This window comes from Apodemus sylvaticus, chromosome 2, assembly GCF_947179515.1.
Source record: "Apodemus sylvaticus chromosome 2, mApoSyl1.1, whole genome shotgun sequence".
Lineage (NCBI taxonomy): Eukaryota > Metazoa > Chordata > Mammalia > Rodentia > Muridae > Apodemus > Apodemus sylvaticus.
The window spans coordinates 72,098,085-72,119,068 of record NC_067473.1 but is presented as its reverse complement, the minus strand read 5'-3'; the positions used below and the strand labels follow the sequence as shown (position 1 = coordinate 72,119,068).

At 42.1% G+C, this 20,984-nt stretch overlaps 1 protein-coding gene across 1 annotated transcript in view; it reads right to left on the bottom strand.

Moving 5' to 3' along the window:
• The window catches only part of Cntnap2 (contactin associated protein 2), a 1,662,736-nt gene that overhangs the window by 26,211 nt on the left and 1,615,541 nt on the right, over positions 1–20,984 (bottom strand). The window lies entirely within an intron of this gene.

Sequence of the window (20,984 nt, the reverse complement as noted above, 5' to 3'; positions counted from 1 at the left end):
TTCTATTCTCTTTTATACTTATTTTCTCCTTAAGGAGTCTTTATTTAAAAAAAAAAATGAAATGGAAGAAAGAAAGAAAGAAAAAAGAAAGAAAGAAAGAAAGAAAGAAAGAAAGAAAGAAAGAAAGAAAGAAAGAAAGAAAAGAGACCGTCCATAGCTGAGTCTTGCATTTCCTTTTTTGATGAGCAATATACTTGGAAGCCCAAGGTTTACTGGATCTCTGTTAGCATCTGATGGAAGGTTTGAGAGCCAGGATATATGAATCACCACCTTCCTCAGTCAGCATCTTCTCATAAACTCTCAGCTCAAGGGTGAGCCTTGTTCCAGGCAATTCCACTGCACCTGTGTGTGAGAACTGTGTACTGTTATATCAGTCAAGACACAGAGTGTCTTTCTGGCTTTCTATGTCTCTTTTCTTAGAACTCAGCAGACTAATGATAGAATCCCTAAGTGCTTAGGACCTTCTGACCCCACATCTCAAACCGGAAAGATATTTGATCTGAAAAACAAAACACTGTATTTGGTAACAGCATCAACTTGCTTGGTGACCCAGAGAAGCCTTTTTAGCTGGGGACTGCAGCAGCAGTAGCAGCTGAGGTTGAAAGGAAAAGAACTCCTCCAGGCTGACTGTGTTGTCAGGGAAACTTGGGAATCTGCTGGGGTGAGAGCTTCAGGCTGGACTGGATAGGGCCTTGAATGTTTATCGGAAAAAGCAAAGCTGTCGAAACTTCAAAGGTCTTTTGTGGGAAATGCATTAAAAAGATAACTCCAGAGGAAGTATAGCAACTGCTCTGGGCAGGTGGGCATGATCACCCCATCCTCAGACCCCTAAAAGCCCTCTGGCTACAGATTCTTATTTTTGCCATAGAGCTGAGGTCAGGTCCTCCCTGTTGGCTCTTCTGTTTTCCTTAAGCCATGCCAGAGCTGATATTACCTACAGAGGATTGCATTTGTTTCTTCTGTAGAGATCTGAGTAGGGAGTGGGGGATATGCTTTTAAATTTTAGTCCAGGCTGGTCTAAAACTTGCAGGGTAGTTCAAGTTAAACTGAATTTTACTGCTTCAGCCTCCCAAATATTGGGGTTAAAGGAGTGAGCCATCACACCTGGCTTAGTACATGGGGAACTCCTGAGTTTCCATTTCCTTTCACATGATCATTGACATAGTTTTTTAAATTTAGGGAGGTGGGCTTCCCTACCACACAGTCCAAAGGGAACCATTTAAAACCTTCTTATCAGAGGTCCTCCATTTAACAATATCAAAGCCTAATTCTAGGCTCTCTCTCTAACCACTAGGGTGTGAAGTCCTTGCCCTGGGCCTATAAGATGGTTATGGGAACCACTGGAGGATCTGTCAGATATACAGGCAGAAGGGTTTGGGCAGATGGTGGAAGCAGGCCACGGGAGAAGCTCTCCTTGCACGTTTCCTTCTCCCTGAGACTCTTTCACTCATTTCTTCAACTGTTTTCTTGGAAATTGAGAAATTTTCAAAGTTCAATTGTTGTCTTCTCTGAAAGGTGATAAATTTTAAAATCCAGAAGTTTTAAGTCTGGTTGACATGACTCTTTTCTCAAGACTCCTTAGCAAGGAACAGTTCCTCTGAGTAGATACTCTTGGCCCTAGATACCTAGGACCTGCTAGCTCCACCCCTCATAACTCTGCTCTGCTTTGTTGATGGCTTCTTTGACTACATCTTTATTCTTCTTTGACACGAGACACACAACTGGAGAGACATTGTTTCAGATTGGCATTTGGTGATTACTGATGGTCCAAACAGCCTAGTTCCTGATCAGGCCTGTCTGGACCAAGAGATTCCTCCTTCATTCTTAAAGAGCTGTAGCATTACTATGTTCCAAGGTTAGACCATGGTTGGGGTTCTATGCTGAGCTGTTCTACTACGGTTTCTTACCAAATCTTCTCGAAGTTCTGCTAGTTTGTATCCAGAATGACCTCTGCCTGAGTATTAAAAAGCTTGATACCTAGCTTGTGGCATTATTGTAAGGAGAAGGGACTTTTAGGAGGAAGTTAGGCCACTTCTTCCTAGCAGGGAAGGTGGGGAGGGGGCACCCTTGAAGAAATATTGGGTGTTGTCATTCTCTTCACCTTCCATGTCCCCTTCTTGGTCACTACAGGATGAAAAGGCTTCTTCCATCATGTGACTCATCATGATTTGCTGTGTTACTTCAGATCCAAAGTAACAGGATCCAGTAACAACATACTGAAAGCTCTGCCACTATGAGGCAAAAACCTTTCTTCCTTATAAATTAATTTACCCCAGGTATTTGTTATAGTTACAGAAAGCTGACTTACATTGTATTACTTATATTGTACTAGTAACAATTAGTTACTTTTCTTGTTAGGATCAACAAGCAACTTCGCAAGAAGTAATTTAAGAAAGGAAGGTATTATTTTAGCTCGTAGTTTGAGGGGTTACAGGCCATCATGGTGGGGAAAACACAGTGGCAGAAATGAGAGCGTTGGTTACGTTCTGTCTCTAGTTAGTAAACAGATGTCAGATATAAACTGGGACTGGGTTAAGAAACTTCAAGGTCTTTCTTCTGCTATGCCCAGTTTTAAAACCTTCTCCCATCTGGGGACTATGTGTTCAAACACATGAACTTATGGAAACCATATCATATTTAATAGACACAAACCATTTGGGTGAGATAGGATCAATGCCACTTCACAGGTGATCAAACTGAGGCTCATTTCAATTTCAGGTCGAATCCTTTGCCAATGAATATATGTTTATGTTTCCCATAAAAATAGGGAAGTCAAATAATTTGTATTACTCTCAACTTCTCTGAAAATAATGTTATTTTGATTTATATTTGTATAGATTATTAGGCAGCTCTAGTCAGAGGCTCCATGGAAATGAGGAAGGGAAGCTTATAAAAAACTTTGATAGCTTTGTGAACTGCTTTAAGAACTTCATCAGCACTCAAGTCAATGATGCGATTTTCAAAAATGAGGTGAGCTGGTATCAGATTGTGGCTGTGGCATCACAGACAACTCTAGCAAGTTCTAAAGCATGTGTATGATCTAGGCAAGCACTCCACACTGAACTAACTCACTCCCTAGCCTTAGTTGATTTTGTTTTGTTTGTTTTTTGAGGTAATCTCACTATGTAGCTAAGGCAGGCCTTAAACTCCCTTCCTCCTCTCCCAGCCGAGTGATGGGAATACAGATGTGCCCCACCATGCCCCACAAGATCCCATATTTCTCAAGAATATTAGATAGTACAGCGTATCTCTCACATTAACACATCTGAGTTTGTTACTTACAGTGAAATTACATTAATCTGTAAAATCTATCTAATGTCTCACACTGGAATCACACAGGAGAATACAACTTATGGCAAGACGCTTCTCTGTGCATGGAAATGCCTTGACCAATGCATTCCTAAGGAAAATCTGCGTTACAGCGTGCAGAGGAGAATGCAGCGAGTCACTTGTGGAATGAAGTTATCAAAATACAATTTGTCCTTTCATTTCTTACATTTGCAGTGGTGTGGGATATGGAATATTATCCATTTACAATACCGCAGTTCTTCTGGAAACTTGGAAGGGAAGGAATTGCTCAGGAGAGTCCTCCGGGGGAGGCTGTGGGGGCATCAGTGTGCATTAGCCTACATTGTCTGCTCACTGTCATTCAGTCACTGCTTAAGTGACAGGCAGGAGGGGCACGAGAAGTGAAAGGAGAAAGGGGGGCCGCGCAGGGGACACGGGGGAAGACAAGCAGCGCCATAGAGGATGGAACATGCTGGAAGCTCGGGGACACGCCTGTCCCAGGAACATTTAGATGCTATTTCCCAGCACAGATGTCTTCCTTTTGAGGGGTTTAATTTACTTATACATTTTTCCTAATGAACTCACTGTACAATTTTATTAGCGTTTAGACTTTTAATTTCCTATAGATTTCCTTCTTATCCTTTGGTGGGAGGGATGTGATTGCAAACATTTCATTGTTTGCCTTTTTTATGGACCAGAGCTGAGAGATCTTATTGTGACAGTAAACCCTGACTTTTGGTAACTATTGACTGGCCATCCTGTACCTGGGAGCTACTGTGAAAGTCACCTTTTCCTAGGATATATGGCATCCAGAGAGATGGCTATCTTCTTGTTCACAACCCTAATGGGCAATTATTAAAATATGGTTCACAGAAGCCATAGGAAGGGCTGTCTGCTCTGCCCCTCTGCTCTGGGGGGATGTGTCCCATTGTTGACAGCAGGGTGATTTTAGTTAACTCATAATCTGAGTGTTAATACCATCTAAATATGCAGTGAGGATGTTAGTCCCTTCTTAGTTTCTGTTAGAGTGCAAAAAGAAATTCCTGGGGCTTTCTTTCTAACAGAGAATGGACCTCAGATCTAGATGTTATGGTCAGCCTTGGTACCAAGTTTCATTATATTTTCATAGGATGTGCTTTTACCATTATCCCAACTGGGACAGCAAGTGATACTAGTATTCCATTTCATTGTAGTGTACAAATTTTTCCTTTAAAACTTTTTCCTTTAAAACAATAGCAGCATATTTAAATAAAAATGGTGAACCCATTTAAAGGAAGATATGAGTAATGAGTCAAGAGGGTCACCAGAAATGATAACAATATAACTGAAAACAGTTAAAATTATGACATGGGTCCTCACATGACTTGGGGGAACATTGTTGGAGAGAAACTTCTGCCTTTTATTATAGAAACTTCTGTTCTATGCTTATGGTCCCCACCTCCCTCCTGAATACTCAGTACCTGCCCATTACTTTAGAACAGCATGGGCTCTGCTCTCTCAGAAAGGGAGTTTATAAGGACTTCATTCAAGATTCTGCTCCAATCTACTCACTTGGCCTGGGCTAGTTCTTTCACTTTTGGGTGGGCCAGATGTCTGATTTGGACCTCTAACACAAGGAAAAGCTTCTTGTGACCAAGAAATGAATGTCATAGTTCTGTGTTTCCCAATGATTCTAAAATAATTTCTTTGATAAAATAATTGCGCAGTGATAATGGGCACAAACATAACCAAGCATACATTAAATCCTCTGTCAGTGAAAGTTTGGTTGTGTGGGGATAAAATACTGGGAAATTTCAGTAGCATCCAACACACTATGGTCAATGTTTGTTGGCTTCATAAAATACAGAGATGGGGAACATGGCCTTGCAAAAGGAAGGGGGACGCAACAAATCAGTGTGTATTATTTACTGAGGTATCGTTATCACCTGGACAGCAATCTAGCTTACTGAAGATGCCCTTATCTTTTACAAAACTGTACTGCATTGATATCAATATCTGTGGATTAATGCTATGTGTCCATTGCTATCCACACCCTCCATAAGCCTCCAGTGCAAGGCTCTGAGTTTATATACAGTGAATAAGTAGGATGCAGGTTTGAGATCATCGCCTGGGGGAGGTTTTACATGGTTCTAGTAAAATGAGACTGAAATGAGGTTGGAGAGCCGTTTCCTGATTCCACATCCAGTCGCTGGAAGGGTGCTGCTCACCCAGCCCATTCCAAGAGCTGATGCTAATGTCAAGGCTCAGCATCTGGTCCCCAGAGAGAAGAGCCGCAGTTCATCAGGTGAGACAGTTTTTCCATTCTCGCCTCATTCGTCTACAGATGTGTTGGCAGGCACTTGGTTGAGTCAGTGGAAGGAAGAACTAGCTCCCCTCCCCCATCCCCTGGAGCCAAGAACATTAATCCAAAAGGGCAAAATAAAATCAAACAAGCCCCCCTTTCCAGCTCTAATGCAATTAAATGATAAGCAGTACACAGGGCACAGCGATGCTGACTGCTAGGTGATATCAGGCTTCTGCTCTGACAAGCTGCATCATCACGGTCTTAGACGCCTGCTGGTTTTCAAAAAAAAGCACGACTAGAATTAAATCCTTATACATAATTGATTTTCATCATTATGTACCATGGCATTTTATTAATCCCATAAGAAAGATGCTAATGCAATCTCACTGTCATTATTAGAGGCTTTGCTCTCCTACAAAGGAGGCAGGTCTAAAATACTGCAGGTATGATTTAAATAGCTCTTGACCTATAATGCATGCCTGCTGAATGACTAAGAGGGAAAATGCTGGAAAAGCAAAGTCCATTTCTGTTTCTGTGTCTGCTGCATGTTAACCTGTGGATCTTTGTCTAAGGATTAATAGGACAAAATTAAGTGTGTTTACTCTCTGAAGGCAAACAGTAAAAAAGAAATGCCTTCATGTCAAAATGTTAGCCACCTGTTCTAGTTTGTAAAAATGTTAAGGATGGCATTTTTATTTACATCCATTTATCATGGTCCCAGAGCTTCAGCAACATTAAGTAAATGGAAACTGTCATTTCTATCCCTAAAATCTAGCCTGAAAACAAAAGATTTATTATGATTAATCTTACAATAGAGTTGTAATTACTCAGCATCAAAAACATTGCAGTTCACAGAAAGTATGACTCCTTACATGTTTCTAGACACTAGACATTTGGTGTCACGAAGGTCACAAATCAGAAAGATGGATTTTCTACATTTTCTTGGCTATTTCAAGGTTGTAAAGGGTAAACTAGCTTGCCTGGAGGGCACAGAAGTCCTGTTCCTCAGCAGGCTCTGCTGAAAGTGAGGCAATGAGGTAGTTGGATCCTGTGACTCCTTGAGAAATGGGAGCTTTATTTACCTCTTAGAATTTAGTCAGTGTAAGGTTCAGGTCCTAGATATTTGCTACTACAAGGCAGCATGGAGATGTGTAGTTTCCATGAGCCAGGAATGCACACACCTGCTTCTCTCTCACAGGAGGTTCATTCCACAGGAAACCAGACCTATACACAACATTCGCAAGCTAAAATGTGGGGGGAAAAACAATTTTTTTAAAGGTGTGTGCCTTATTTCTGCCAAAGTGTTCCCTGTATTGTTTTAGGCTTTTAAAGCCATACTTGACTGCAGCTGACATATAAGGACAGTGTGTTTGATTTTCTAGTTATTTTCTCCTTTATCCTTCCAAGGCACTGAGGGTCTTCCTTCTAGAACCAACAAAGAGTCACTTGAAATGAACATCCCAAGAGAAGAGCCACTTGGGGCTAAGAAGGACAGGAGGATGAAGGTCTTGGGCATTTGCTGTGCAGCATGAGTTTAGGCTGGGGGAGACCACTAACAAGCTTTGCCAGTTGCAGGTAATATCATTGAGCAACTCAGTAGAACAGAAAGCAGATTTCTTCATCTCTTCTTACTCTGTTGGAATTCATGCTCCAGGAGGCCTCCAAAGCTCTTTCTCAAGGAAATACAGTCCTTTGAGGACTAAGATTGCACAAAAGTACAAACACTAGAGTGTCAGGAAATGGACCCAAGGTTGGAATTGAGCACATGGTTTTCCCAGGAAATGGGACCTGCCAGTTACAGGTGAGAAGATGAGGAAAGGAGCTGGTTTTCAAAAAGTGTTCTGAGTGAACCCCCCTAGTTTCCTTCACATGCAATGAACACAAGAGAGGATTCAAATCTTAGAATATTGCTTTATGCTTTGAAGACAAAGTTTAAATACTTGAGACTGAGCTTAAAGCCTCAGTGGATCATCACAAATACAGAAATACAATACCAACCACTTTGGACAGCATTAAGGAGTAGGACCGAGAGAAGGACTAGTAGCACCTTAGAAACATAAAGGTGTAATTTGCCCCACATTGCAATTTTCTTGACTCTTAAGTCCATTGGTTCATTTTCAGATTGCAATAAGAGTCTATTAAGTTAAGTTAATATACAGAGGACTTATATTTCAGCAAAGCATTCTGTGACTCTCTTATGACAGTCTTGTGCCCAAGAAAAATATATGTGGGCTTGTAATAGTATAAGCAGTATTTCAAAGGAATGTGTAATAGAAGATGAATAGTGGGTAGAATTTGTTTGCTGGATGAAAATCATCTCTAATGGAAAATTTTGGAGATATAAATCCAAAACAATATTTAATTATTGGTTTGAGTAAAATATTATGCTGGCTTATTCAACTTTACACTAGCTAGAATTATCTGAGAGGAGAGAACCCCAAATTAGACAATGCCTTCATAAGATTGGGCTATAGGTATACCTGTAGAGCATTTTCTTAATTGGTGATTGACGTGAGAGGGCCCAGTCTATGTGGGTGGTGCCATCCCTGGGCTGGTGGTTCTGGGTTTTAGAAGAATGCAGGCTGAACAAGCCATGAGGAATAAGCCAGTAAGCAGCACTCCTCTATAGTCTCTGTATCAACTTCTGCCTCCAGGTTCCTGTCCTGTTTGAATTCCTGTCCTGATGTCCTTTGATGATGATATGGAAGTTTAAGACAAATAAACCCTTTTCTCCTGGAGTTGCTTTGGTCATGGTATTTCATCACAGCTATAGTAACCCAAACTAAGACTAATATCAACAGTCTATTGGCCTATTGCCATACGGTATTTCCTAGAAAGAAGTGGCTATACAGAAAATAAAAAGAGCATATGCCAAAAGGATGTTGAAAGGCTGAAATGATGGCTTATATTTGACTAGATAAATATTAGAAGATATGAACACCTAATTTTTATACTTGGAAATAACATTCCATTTACAGTGCCAGCACCAAACTGTATGATACATCTAATAATAATATTGCAAACTTCTTCACCGCAAGAGATGGGTATTTCAATTGATTTTAAATAGTTTGGGAGTTAAAAGTAAGATTTGGCTGAATCAAAAAGAGGAATGGATTCTAGATTCTAATTTGGAAAGCAAGTTCTAAGGCTTTCCCCATTGGCTAGATTAACTCCAGGGGTGTGTTCAGTTCAGGATAAGAGACCATTGGGCATGACTTCAACAATTAGTTAGAATGGGTATACTGGCCTGTCCTTAGATCTGAGCACAGTGAGTACTTAAAATAGATTTTCTGTCTGAAAAGAAGCGTAGCAGCCCAGTGGGTTCTGTGTTGGGGACTTCAGAGATGGTCTGTGAGTACTTATAAGGTGGGTGGTGTATTATAATGAAGTCTGGGTCTTCTTATAACAAGAATGCCAGATGTTGTGATGCTAATGGAACTGAATTGTTGACCTGTGCTTAATTCAGAGATCCAGCCATGGAGAAGGCAGCACATTAAGACCCTCAAATTTTCCTTCCCGCTTGTGTCAGGTTATAAAAGGAGAGAATGGGGAGGGAAGAAGTCATTCCAGGAACCCAGTTGTCATTTGTTCAGGTGTCAGCCACTGAGGCTTGTTGTGCTTGTGCCTCTTTTGTCATCATTCCACTCACACACAGGCACGTCTTAAATGCCTGGGCTTGGATACTTCTTTAAACTGATACTGTTGGTATCAGCCTGTACCCCTCCAGGAGCATCTGGGCTAGGGCAGGTGTTTAACTCAGAACAAATGATCCAGTGTGTATGTGTGTGTGTATATAATGTTTATTTATTTATTTATTCATGAAGAAACCTTGAAAAGCAAACACACATGCAGGAACTGTGAAAGTAGACATGCCCAGACATTAGGTCTCATTTGCTTAAAAAAGGATCCCAGACAGTCAGAAATTCCATCAGAATATGAAATGTTTTGATGCCAAAAAACTACATCTCAATTATGGAGGCAGGGTTATCTACACTGGGTAGATTCCTCTCCCAAGGTACCTAAGGTTTAGAAGAATGTATTTTAGAAGAGAGATTAATGCAGTTGCCCCCCTACAATACTCTATCTACCTTCTGATCTGCTTGGAAAGAAAGCACACAGCAGGATACCAGGGAGAATGAGGCCCAGTGTGGAAAAAAATGCATCGCCTACAAGGTGCTGCAGCAGCTGTAATTTGCACCTTCCTAAGTAGAGACAGAAGAGCTGTCGCCGCACACAGACAGCTAGGAGAGTAGGGATAATGACAGGACCAGAGAAAGGGCCCTGCTGGGGAAACAAGCAGTCAGCCAGCTCTGTGGGAGCCAGAAATGAAGGCCTCCTGGGGAGAATCTGAGACCTGAGTAAAGTGAAAACCCATAGACCCCAAGACCAGCCCCTGGAAGAGGCTCCATTTGGGTAAATTAGAGAGGGCTGCAGGTTCACTGTCTGTCTTGGTGCACCTTTGTTCTCCTTTGTGTTTTTACTTTGAGTAGTCTGACTAGCTCTCCAAGGCATCATTAACAATTTGCAGGGGGATAGACCCTCAGTGAGGAATGTAGCACAATTGGCAGTGTGCTTGCCTAGCTCCATGAAGCCTGACTCTAATCCCTCTCCATACAGAAAAAGAGCATGGTGACACATGCCTGAAATTCTAGAGCTGGGGAGGTGTAGGCAAAAGGGTCAGAAGTTCAAGGTCATTCTTTGCTCCATAGCAAGCTGGAAGCCAGACCAGACTACAAAAGACCTGGCCTCAAAAATAAAAATAAAGGCTGGAGAGTTAGCTTGGCAGTTAAGAGCATGTGCTGCTCTTCCAGAGGACTGACTTTTGGATCCCAGCACTCATATTAGGTGGCTCGTAACCACAGCTCCAGTTCCAAGAAGTCTAATGCCTTCTTCTGGCCTCTACACTCACAAATGTGTGTACACAAGCACTCACAAACACACATATACACTCACAAATGTACATATATACCCACGCACATTAATAGTAAAGATAAAATAAATTTAAATCCATAAATAATAAAGATTTTAAAAAGTATTATATAAAATTTTGATAGCACATCTCTAAACTTTTTTGAGAGCCTACAGCTTGGATTAGACTCTCAAGGGAAAGACAATCAAAATGCTTGGCTTTGGACCCACCCAACACATCTCACAGCCCCCTAGAAATCTCCATTTCTCTCAGAACCAGAAAGAATAGGACACCCAACGCTCCTCCTCTGGCACCCTGGCTCCCTCAGGCCCTTGGTGGCTGCAGAAGTTTCACAGGTATCTCTCAGTGGCTGGGCACCTCCATAAAGAGAGCTTTGTTGGTGAAGTCTAAATGTCCCTTTTCCAAATCTTTCTTCACAGAACAGCAAGAGCAGGGGGCACCTTATGGGTGCAAACCTCTGCTCCACTTACTTCTGAGGGACCTGAGCCAAGGTATTCAGTTCCTCATATGCAGCATTTGAGGGTCATTCAACCCACCTCATGATTATCCGTGGATATTTAGATAGAGGGCTGAATCCAGGACACAGAGTGAAGTCAGGATGCCTCCCCGTTCCTCACAGTACTGCTTAGAGATGGAGTCTGAGGACCTGGCGTTCCCTTCAGAGGGTTTGTCCCACCTCCAGCCCTAAGTTCCTCACCATCACCTTCCCACAGCTGGAATGATACCCATCCTGTCTGAGCTTACCTCACAGTCCTCACACATCCATAGCTGCTTCTAGATGTACCTCCCTGCATGGCCTGGTCTCATATTTACTCTCCCTGCTCCCTACCCTACTGGCTGTCCTTAGATTAAGGACAGCTTCCCAGACCAAGACTAAGCCCCGAATCTTCCCACAACCGTTCTAAAATTTGATTGCACATATAAACACATCAGTTATAAAGTTTGAATTTCATGTGCACATTACATGCATTTTCATGTGCATATTATGTGTACAAACACTGCATTGACATCAGGAGTTTTTACTAATTAATACTTTCTAGATAAAAGGCCTTATGATTGGTTGGTGCTGTAAAGCATAAACAGGTAACCTCTATCCCCTCTGAGGATTTGGTAGTCAAGATAAACATTAATCCAGACATAACAAGGTAATCCAGACATAAAAATATAAAGCCATGGCTGGAGGGGTGGAGCTGCGGGGGCACAAAGTGACAGACAGGTTCAGTTCTAGGTACTCCAGTTTGCTGTAAGTTGAGGATAGTCCTGGATACAGATGGATAGAATCTTAGGACACGTACTGGGCAGAACTTCATGTTTCAAGGAAGTTTGCATTGAACTTGGTAAGCACTGAAACATCTCTCAAAATCGTAAACTGTAGTGAAAAGTAGAAAAATTACAAGCAGGGGAAAAAAAAATCCAAGGATGTATAGAAGTTAGAGCCACTGAGTGTTGGTAAATGAAATATATTACACACAGAAAGTAGAAGGTCAAATTATGAGACTATTACGGCCATCTTGAGGGAAGAAGGTCTGACTGAGCCTGATGCAGGGGGATCAGTGGGGACTGTAAACAAACATATAAAACCTGGCTTTATTTGTCTAGGGCTTGATATATTGAAGGGGATATTGATAAATGTCAGAACAATACAGGATCAGGAAAAATTAATATAAAAGACATGGCTTATTTAATAGACAATAAACATAGGCGCTTTCTCAAGGGCTCTTTATTGCTTCCCTATTTACCTCGAGGAGCTTGATTAGGCTGGAAGTCAGCCAAGGGACGACAGGTCTCAGGAGCTGGGCCTGGCCAGCCGACCTGAGCAGGGCCAAGCTTTCCCGTCTATTACTTGTTCCGATGATGACATGCTCAGTGGCCGTTCCTGTCAGCAAGTTCATGGGCTGAAGAAAGGTTGGCGATTTGAAAGGCACGTGGCATTTTTATAGTGTGCAGTTAACTCCCAGGCCTTCCAGGCTAAAATTTTATGAGAGTGACTGGAAAGGTCAGGGGCTGAGACAAACGGAAAAAGTACGAACGGCGAGAAATCTATGGCGTGTTTTAACTCGGTGGGGGAGGGGCTCTAAAAGTTACCACATGTGCATGTGGCTCCCTTTTCAAAATAAAATACTGATAAGAGCTAGCGCCTTAAGCTCTAAGTGAGGCTACCAAAGCTGAGTTTTGGGAGGGAAGTTGTCACAAGGCTTAGAGGTGGCAGAGCCAAAGTCCCCGATATCCATGTCAGCATTGAAAGGCCTAGGTCTGTAAAGCTACCAAAGCCGCCAGTGTTTACTGCAGTGACCGCGATTACACATGTGATGCAGGGGTAAGTGGACTCTGTGGCTTTAACTGAGAATTTTTTGTCAATGAATGTACAGTTTTCCTGGAGGGAAAAATCTGATATAATTCCATGTGCATTAATGTTGATTTTTAGATTCAACAGGATACCAAAGAAATTTGTAAATTCTGAGCCAGAATATTTACTGCTAGACCCACCTATGGGAATTGTATTTTGGCCCAAAACATGCTGTATCGTTTAGGCATAAAGTCCATGCTTGGCTTGAAGCAAATGCCGACATGATTGGCAGCACCTCCCTTTCTCACCAAAACAATGCACTGGCGTGGAGTTACACTGAATCACAGACAATAAGTGAAGTTGGCAAAGAGTTAACACTTAGGAGACTTGGGGAAGACATCCAATAAAGTGATCCTGCCATGAATCTCAGAGCTGTCAGTGCAGAGAGGGCCTGGGTAAAAGCTGCCCTCGGCTAATAGTTGGTGACTGACAGATAAAGGAGGCAGGTTTACTTTATTTGCAGCCTCTGAACCAGGAACCACCACGGATACCCCTAAGGCTGCTGCTGATGACATCTGTTAACGTCAGCCTTTCTAATAAACACTTTCTGAGTCTTCTTCAGGAAGAGCCTTTCTTTATGCAGCCAGGGTTGAGGCTTTGTGCTGTTTGGTCAGTAATGATGGTCCTACCTCCATATCAGGATGGAGATGATGTTTGCATGGGAGCCTGGAGCCAGGGCCACTAAAGTGAGTACAGGAAGCTCCTGATTCTGACCAAAGCCAGTCAAAATTCATGGGTGAAAAGAAGTAAAAAAATATTAAATGCAGAAGTAAGTATAGGCTGTTGGCATACTTTTGACAGTTTTTTTTTTCAGAGGAATAATTTGTATGCAAAAGCATTCAGATTTAGATGTCCATCTTGACCATCACTGACAGATATCTACTGTAATATAGTTATCTGTCACAATCAAAATACAGGACACTTAAATAAGATGTTTGTACAGATTTACTTTTTGTTTATTTCCTGATATTGGTCGGGTATGTTAGAGCATGCATGTGAAAATGAAGATAGTTAAACCTTCACCCTACTGGAAATGCTTGTAAAAGTTTTTTTTTTTTTTAAATCTCATAATCTGATAAGGAAATTTTAGATTAGTCTAGTAGCAAGTTTAAACTCTAATCAGATCAGAGAGTCCTTGCCACAGTAAGGCATATTTCTCTGTCTTAAAGCTCTCTTCAGAGACAAAAGAAAATGTTTTTGGAGATAGTGTGCTTACTCAACTTCCGGGTGTGGGGGTAGGGGTGGAGTTTGAATGCATACTTTTCTGCACAACTTAATATGAATCTGTGCCTGTGTCAAGTGCAACGTTTTGTATCTCACAAGATCCCTGGAGCTCTTTCTCTCCTTCAATTCTCCAAGCAGAGAAATGCTCAGTGGAGCCACCTAGAAGATGTGTTATTGCCTAAAGTAAGTGAGAATGGTCTCACCAACTGCTGGGGGGTCTGCTCTGGAGATCTGGGAGCTCAGAGCTCCCCGGGGACCTGACCCCATGGTCTTTCCAAGCCTTTTTCTTTCTTAACACTTTCACAGCTTACATCTTTGCAAAGTGAAAACCCATCAGCAAATGAGTTATGGTCCAACAAAATCGCTCTGTTCTGCTCTTGGGATCAGGACAGTTCCTGCTCAGAAGATCAGGTGTCTGATTAGATGTCAAACAAGAGGCAATGGAGAAGAGTAAAGAAAGGACCTTGTATCAAGTGGTGCTGGCCAGGATCCCAGAGCACTGACTGGCCATGTGTGTAGTAGGAGAAAGCACAGGATGAAGGGTGCTCTCTGTGCATATGAATGGGAGAGGAGAGAGCACAACCACATTTGGTTGACCTCGGGCAAGAACATACTCTTCCTCACCTCAAGGGCTGTGACCAGCTTCTCTCCTTACAGGACACTGGGGCTCAATCACATGAGCTTACTGTCCCTCAGTTCTAACATCTACTTGAGATGTGTTTCTCTAGAAACCATCTGGCCATGTATTTTGTACCTTTCTGGCCTCCTGCTTATGTGTCGGGTCCTCAAAGAAGCCTTCACTGACCAACTGAACCCACACAGTTCAATATGCCTGTTTGGATAAGTATTAGTAGGATCTTTATTAGTCTAGTCCACTTAGTAAGTTCTAGGCCAGCGAGAGTTACATAGAGAAACCGTTTAAAAAGGCAAAACAACAAACAAAAGGCTGGTACCATTGGAGATGAGAGGCATGATGGTCAATGTTGATTATCAGTAATTGGATTAAGAAAGGAACAGCTAGGGGATTACTGAAGCAAGCCTTTGTGAGTCTCTTTGATGTTTTTCTAGAGGTTATTAAATAATGAGGATCTGACCTGATCAATAGATTAATGTCTTGATGAAGACATAAATAACAGTATTACTGGATGCTAGTTAAAGACAGGAAGTAGAAACTAGATTGAAGATGTAGGGCCATTAGAATTATGTCTTGGGGATTATAGCGTTCCCTGGATACTTTCTATCTTCTTCCCTGAGATTCCAGTCTGCTATGATGTGAAATGCTCCACCTCCAACTTTTCTGTCCCTGTCTTGACATCATGAGGGGCTGAAATCTCTGAAACCATGAGGCAAATAATATTTTCTTCCTTTAAGTTGATTCTGTCAGGAATTGGTTACAGAAACAATAAAAATAACAATGACAGCGATAAGAGGGCTTTTCTGAGTCACTTGAGTCAGCTGGATAACAGATCTGAGCTCAAAGCATTTATTATTCACGGAGAGCTCCAATTTATGAGTAAACTTCAATTAAATTATCTCTGAGAGCATGCTATTGCAAAGACAACCCTTGTCAGAGTCAGAATTCTTTTGCTTCATGTTACCCTTCTAATAATTCATGCTATGAGTAGGAAATATTGGTTTGGAAAAGAAGGCAACCTTTGAGAGGCTGAAGTGCACTTTGTGGTTTCAAACTCCTAGTGTCAGAGACAGCATATCGACCCAATCAGACACAAGGATGGTTGCAGGGAGCCACAAATGGACTGATCAGCTGAATGGATGCTACCCAGCAACTATGACATACAATTTCAAAAATTAATAAGATATATATCAGAAAACGTAGAATTCATTATCTCTTTTTATTCAAATTCCCCACTGTTATATAAGAATGACAAATGTTGGTTTGGAAGTATATTATTGGGCTAAAGTTTTAGCCTGGGCAGAGAACAGCTTTGCAGCTATAGGCTCCAAATCCTTAATCTCTCTTTTGACTTTTTGAAAGGGAAAGGGTTTGAGACCGGGTCTTACAGAGCCAAGTTGGCTTCCAGCTTGCTACGTTGCTGAGAATCATCTTGAACTCCTGATCCTTCTGCCTCCAAGCACTGAGATTACAGGACAATGCTGCCACACCTGGCTTAGCTGCAACATATAAATTTGTACCTTGTGGTCTGTACTTGCCATCTCTAAAATATCCACAATGCATCTTCAATCTATATGTTTGTCTTTTAGCCTCAAGCCACTCTCTCTCTACTCTGAACCCCCACAGCATCTTCCTCTCTGGCCTCCCTGCCTCTACTCATATTCTTCTTGCCATTTGGTTACACAGAGTTCGGATGACATCTTAGAACCCTTCACTAACTTGCCATTTAAATCACTGTAAATCTGATTGCTTTAGCATGGCCCAAGAAATCTCTTAGCAACAGCCTCCTCCCTGGCTTCTCTACTTTTCTCCACCCTCCTTACCACTTGCAGCTGCACTTGATTTCGTATGTTCAAGAAATCAATGGGCCTAACTGGCCTCAGGGTCTTAGCTCCTGCTGTCCCTATTAACAGGACTGTCTGGTCCTTACATCTGGCTGCCTCAAGTTCTCACTAGGGACCTCTTGGATCTTCTGCTTGGATCTATATCATCCTAGTGATTTAATTCTCTTAACAGTATTTATCAGCAGTTTAAATCATGTATGTAATTATTCATTATTGTTTGCTCTTTTTCCTCTCAAGAGACTGATGTTCCCCAACCCCACTATAAAAGGGGCTTAGAGCTCTCTCTGCCTGCCTGCCAGGGGAAGATCTGCCCCTTATGAGTCAAATTCTTACCAGAAAAGTAGGGGATGTAGATTAACTGAAAAATAAATCCATATATAATCTTTCAATTCTATAAGGAAACAGTGTTGCTGGGGTTTTTTTCCCTCTGAAGTTTGTTGTAACACAGACATCCTAGGTAACAGGAAAAAGAAAATGTCAAGTTTGAAATGATCAAAATTGCAGAGTATTTGCATCAAGGAGTCCGGAGCCATAAAGAAAGGTTTAATAAATCTCCACATGCTTAGGTTTTTTTTCCATAGGGATCTGGCTGGAGATCCTGGCTGGAGATCCTGGCTGGAGATCCTGGCTGGAGATCCTGGCTGGAGATCCTGGCTGGAGATCTTGGCCACAAGACTCTCCATTAACAAATAGCCTCGCTTGCTTCAGGCTCCACCCCCCTCTCTTCCTCCAGCTCCAGAGGGGCTGGTGCCTGAGCTTCTCTCTCTGCTCCTGAATCATCATGTCCTGGAGCACTATGTTTTATGATGCCATTTGGTTATGCAATCTATATTTGTTGCAATAACCCATGTAACACAATTTTGATCTTGGAAGTCCTAGTTTATTTCATTGATAACAACAACAACAAAAAAAACCCTAAATAACTGGTCACTTGAGAAATGGGGTACAACAATTACACTCATTTCAGGTAAGCCATCTGTTCAGGTAGCAGAGTAAGAACAAGGTAGGGAACACGTTGCTGTAGGGAATTCTTATTTGTACAGCTACCTACTTGTGATTTGAAACCTTCATTGTCAACCTGACTGGTTTAGAATCACCTAGGAGACACACCTCTGAGTATGTGACTTTCCAGAGAGCTTTACCTGAAGAGGCAAGACTTACACTGAACGTGGGTGACATCCTCTCATAGGCTCAGGTCACAGACTGAATCCAAATGGAAGAGGAAGTGCCAACACCCCCTGCCTTGGACTTTCTGGTCTCCAAGGAGTGAAGAGTCCTAGCTGCATTTGTCTGCTGCCATGCAGTCTGCCATGATGGACTTTACCATGTAAACTGTGGGTGGAAATAAGTCCTTTTCCTCTTCAGCTGCTTTCTGTCTAGTATCTAGTCATAGTGGCAAGGAAAGTAATGAACATATGACCTCTCAGGTGGCCTGCATTAGGCTGCCTTGGGCCCTCTTCTCATTTACTTTCTCCTGACTGCTTCATGGTGATGGTTTTCTACCATTGTGTCTCCAGTGGGTAATTTTCCTCTTTGTTGTATTTGGGAGAGAACCCAGAGAAACTTCTGGGTTCACCCTGCTTCTATGTAACCTGGAACCTGGAGGGTGACTGGTCTAACTGAGCTGCCTGTTTTAGCTGCTCGGAGAGGGACAATCAGATTTCTCCAAAGGAGTGACACTGGGTATATCAACCACTCCAGGGTAGGCCGTATGGCCAGCAGTGGGAGACCAATATATATCGGACTCCATAATTTTTTGTGTGCTTTTATTTGCTTATAGTTTGGTAATTTTTTCTTTTCTCCTATTTTTTGTTTTGTTTTATTTTCTTGGTTTGGGTTATTTTTTTTTATTATTGTTTTGGGTGTTTGGTTTGGTTCCTTTTAAAAAAGAACTTTAAGTTGGGTAACTAGGGTAGGAGAGGACCAGGAAGGCTTTGGGGAGGGAAGAATAGGATCAAAATGTATTTAAATATAAAAGTTGTTTTAAATGATAAGAAAATATAACAAGAAGAATTAAAAAGAAAAAGAAAGTGCAGAGTCATTCCCTGGGAGCTAGGCTTTCATTATAAAAGTATACCTCAATTGTTAATTTTATGGGCTATAAGTAACCTCCAAGTTTTTGTAATTTTTAACCATTTTTACATAGAAAAATGAAATACAAAGAATTTTTATGTATTCTGAAAAGGCTACAATTCTGCATGTAGAAATCAGAATGAAGGCATCTCAAACAACAAAGTACAGTACTGAGTTGCTCCTTCCAATTTTGAAGACAGACGTGGTCATTGGACACCCAAATTCAGAGCCTACTTATGTCCCAACGTATTCGTGAGCCCCACAGTACAAAGGCCAAGGGGTAGTCACAATACAGAGCAGTAGCCGAATGCTAGAGCTTTTAGAGACCCAAGACTGTAACACTCTGCTTAGTCAGAGACAGACTGACAGAGAAAGGGGAAATACTACAGAGGGGATAGGGGAGGGGAATCACTCAGTGAACAGCCGCCACAGAGACGGGAAGCCCCAGCAGACATCGCTCAGGGGTTGCTAAGTAGGTTAAATCCTATCAATCAGCTGTCAGGTGGGGTAGATCAATCTGAGTAGAATGAAAACATTGATCTTAAAAGCAGGCCAGTAAAGTCTGCTGTATCTACAGACATAGGTAAGTTCAGCCTTCCCATAGCCAAGACTCTCCTATCGCTTGTTCTCAGGCCCCATGGCCCTCTAACCTGTTTTTAAATCTTTTTAGTAACTACCCACGAGTTTGAGGCTTGCCCAAGAACTCTTGATTACTGAGTCCCAAGTCTGGGTTCCAATTATTCTCCTTATCCACAGCATGCAATCTGCTTCATCAGAAGATCCAGCCACGCTAACTGACCCTACCTCTCCAGCTCCAACACATTCACAAGCTCCCCTCTGCAGACACACTTAGGGTAGTTAAAAGCAACTCTCCCCGAACCTAGTTTCCTAAGGTTCCTGGCCTCCAGGCTACTCCTCAGTTCCTGCTGCTGTCCTCTAGTGTTACGTCCCCTGTCCTCTTTCGGGGTTGACAGTGTCCAGGTCACCTCACAGCATGGCACCTCTAACTGACGATGTCCCAAGGATGCCCAGTGTCATCTCAGTACTATATGCTCAGCCTAGTAACCCCAGGGTTCCTGACCTCACCCTGACACTGTGGGGCCTGTGCTCAGGCCTTCTTCGATTTGTATAATTGATTTTTTTGAGCCTAAATGTACGAGCTTATATTCAATTGGCTTGGCTCAGACTTAAGAGCCACCTAAAATAACTACGATAGCTTACATTTAATTCTGACTCCCAAACCATTAGAGTGCTTTCACATGTGCTATAATGGTACAGCCCGATCCCTTATTTACCATGTCACTTGCTCTTCCTGACTCTCCATCATCTGGAGATTTGATTAGCAGGAAGGATATCAATTGTCACTCATAAAGCTATTCAAGAGCAAGGAACAGGGGACCCAGCTCTGTGAAATGCCTTGTCTAACTGAACTATTCACACTGAATTCTAGGGATGAGGCAGGCAATAGGCCACCCCGTGAAATCTCCATGGATAAGATCTCTGTACACAGAAAAGCACAATAAAGAAAAAGAAAGCAACCTCTCCATGAGGGAAGAGGGAACCTCTGCACTCTGCACCTTTAACACACTCTGCAGGGTGTGTTAACGGCAGCTGGCCAGAGAAGGGTTCTTGGAGCAGACCAGTGTGATGACAGGAAAGGAATGAACCCCCAGAGGCTGTGTGGCACAGGAATTAATCAATTGGCTTCCTGTTCTGCCAAAGACAGTTTCAAGTAAATTTTGACTTTTGCTCATATTATCATCTAACCCAGAACTTTCTTCACACGGGCCAAGAGCCAATACAATGACTGGCACACACCACACCTTTAAAAAGATTGTTGAATGAGTGGAAAATGAGCACTATGGCAAGATGTTTCAGAGGCACTGCGGAAACCAAGAAGCAGTTGTCCAGCCCATTATACCAGGGTTTGTGATGTTTGTCCTGTGACTCCACTGTCCCTCTGGGCATTCCTCGGGGCTTAATTAGATTCTGATCAATTGATCAATTGTCTGCAGCCCATTTTGAGTTGCCTCAGGAACATAAGCTACAACTCCAGACTAAATGCAGTGTAGAGTCACAAATGCCCAGGTACAAGGCTTCTGTTCTTACTAATCTTGGAATCTACACTTAAAAAATACAGTTCACTTGGGATGACTTGATTCTGAGGATGTTCAAATCACATGATTCTTCCCACATTTCTAATTCCCTACTTACTAATCTGTAGTCTTACCAATTTATACTTAATAGATACTATTTAAAAGTATTGTTTTAAAATAAAATGTTTATTTTATACATACATGTGTTTTGCCTGCACATATGTCTGGGTACCACATGCATGGCTGGTGGCCATCGAGGCCAGA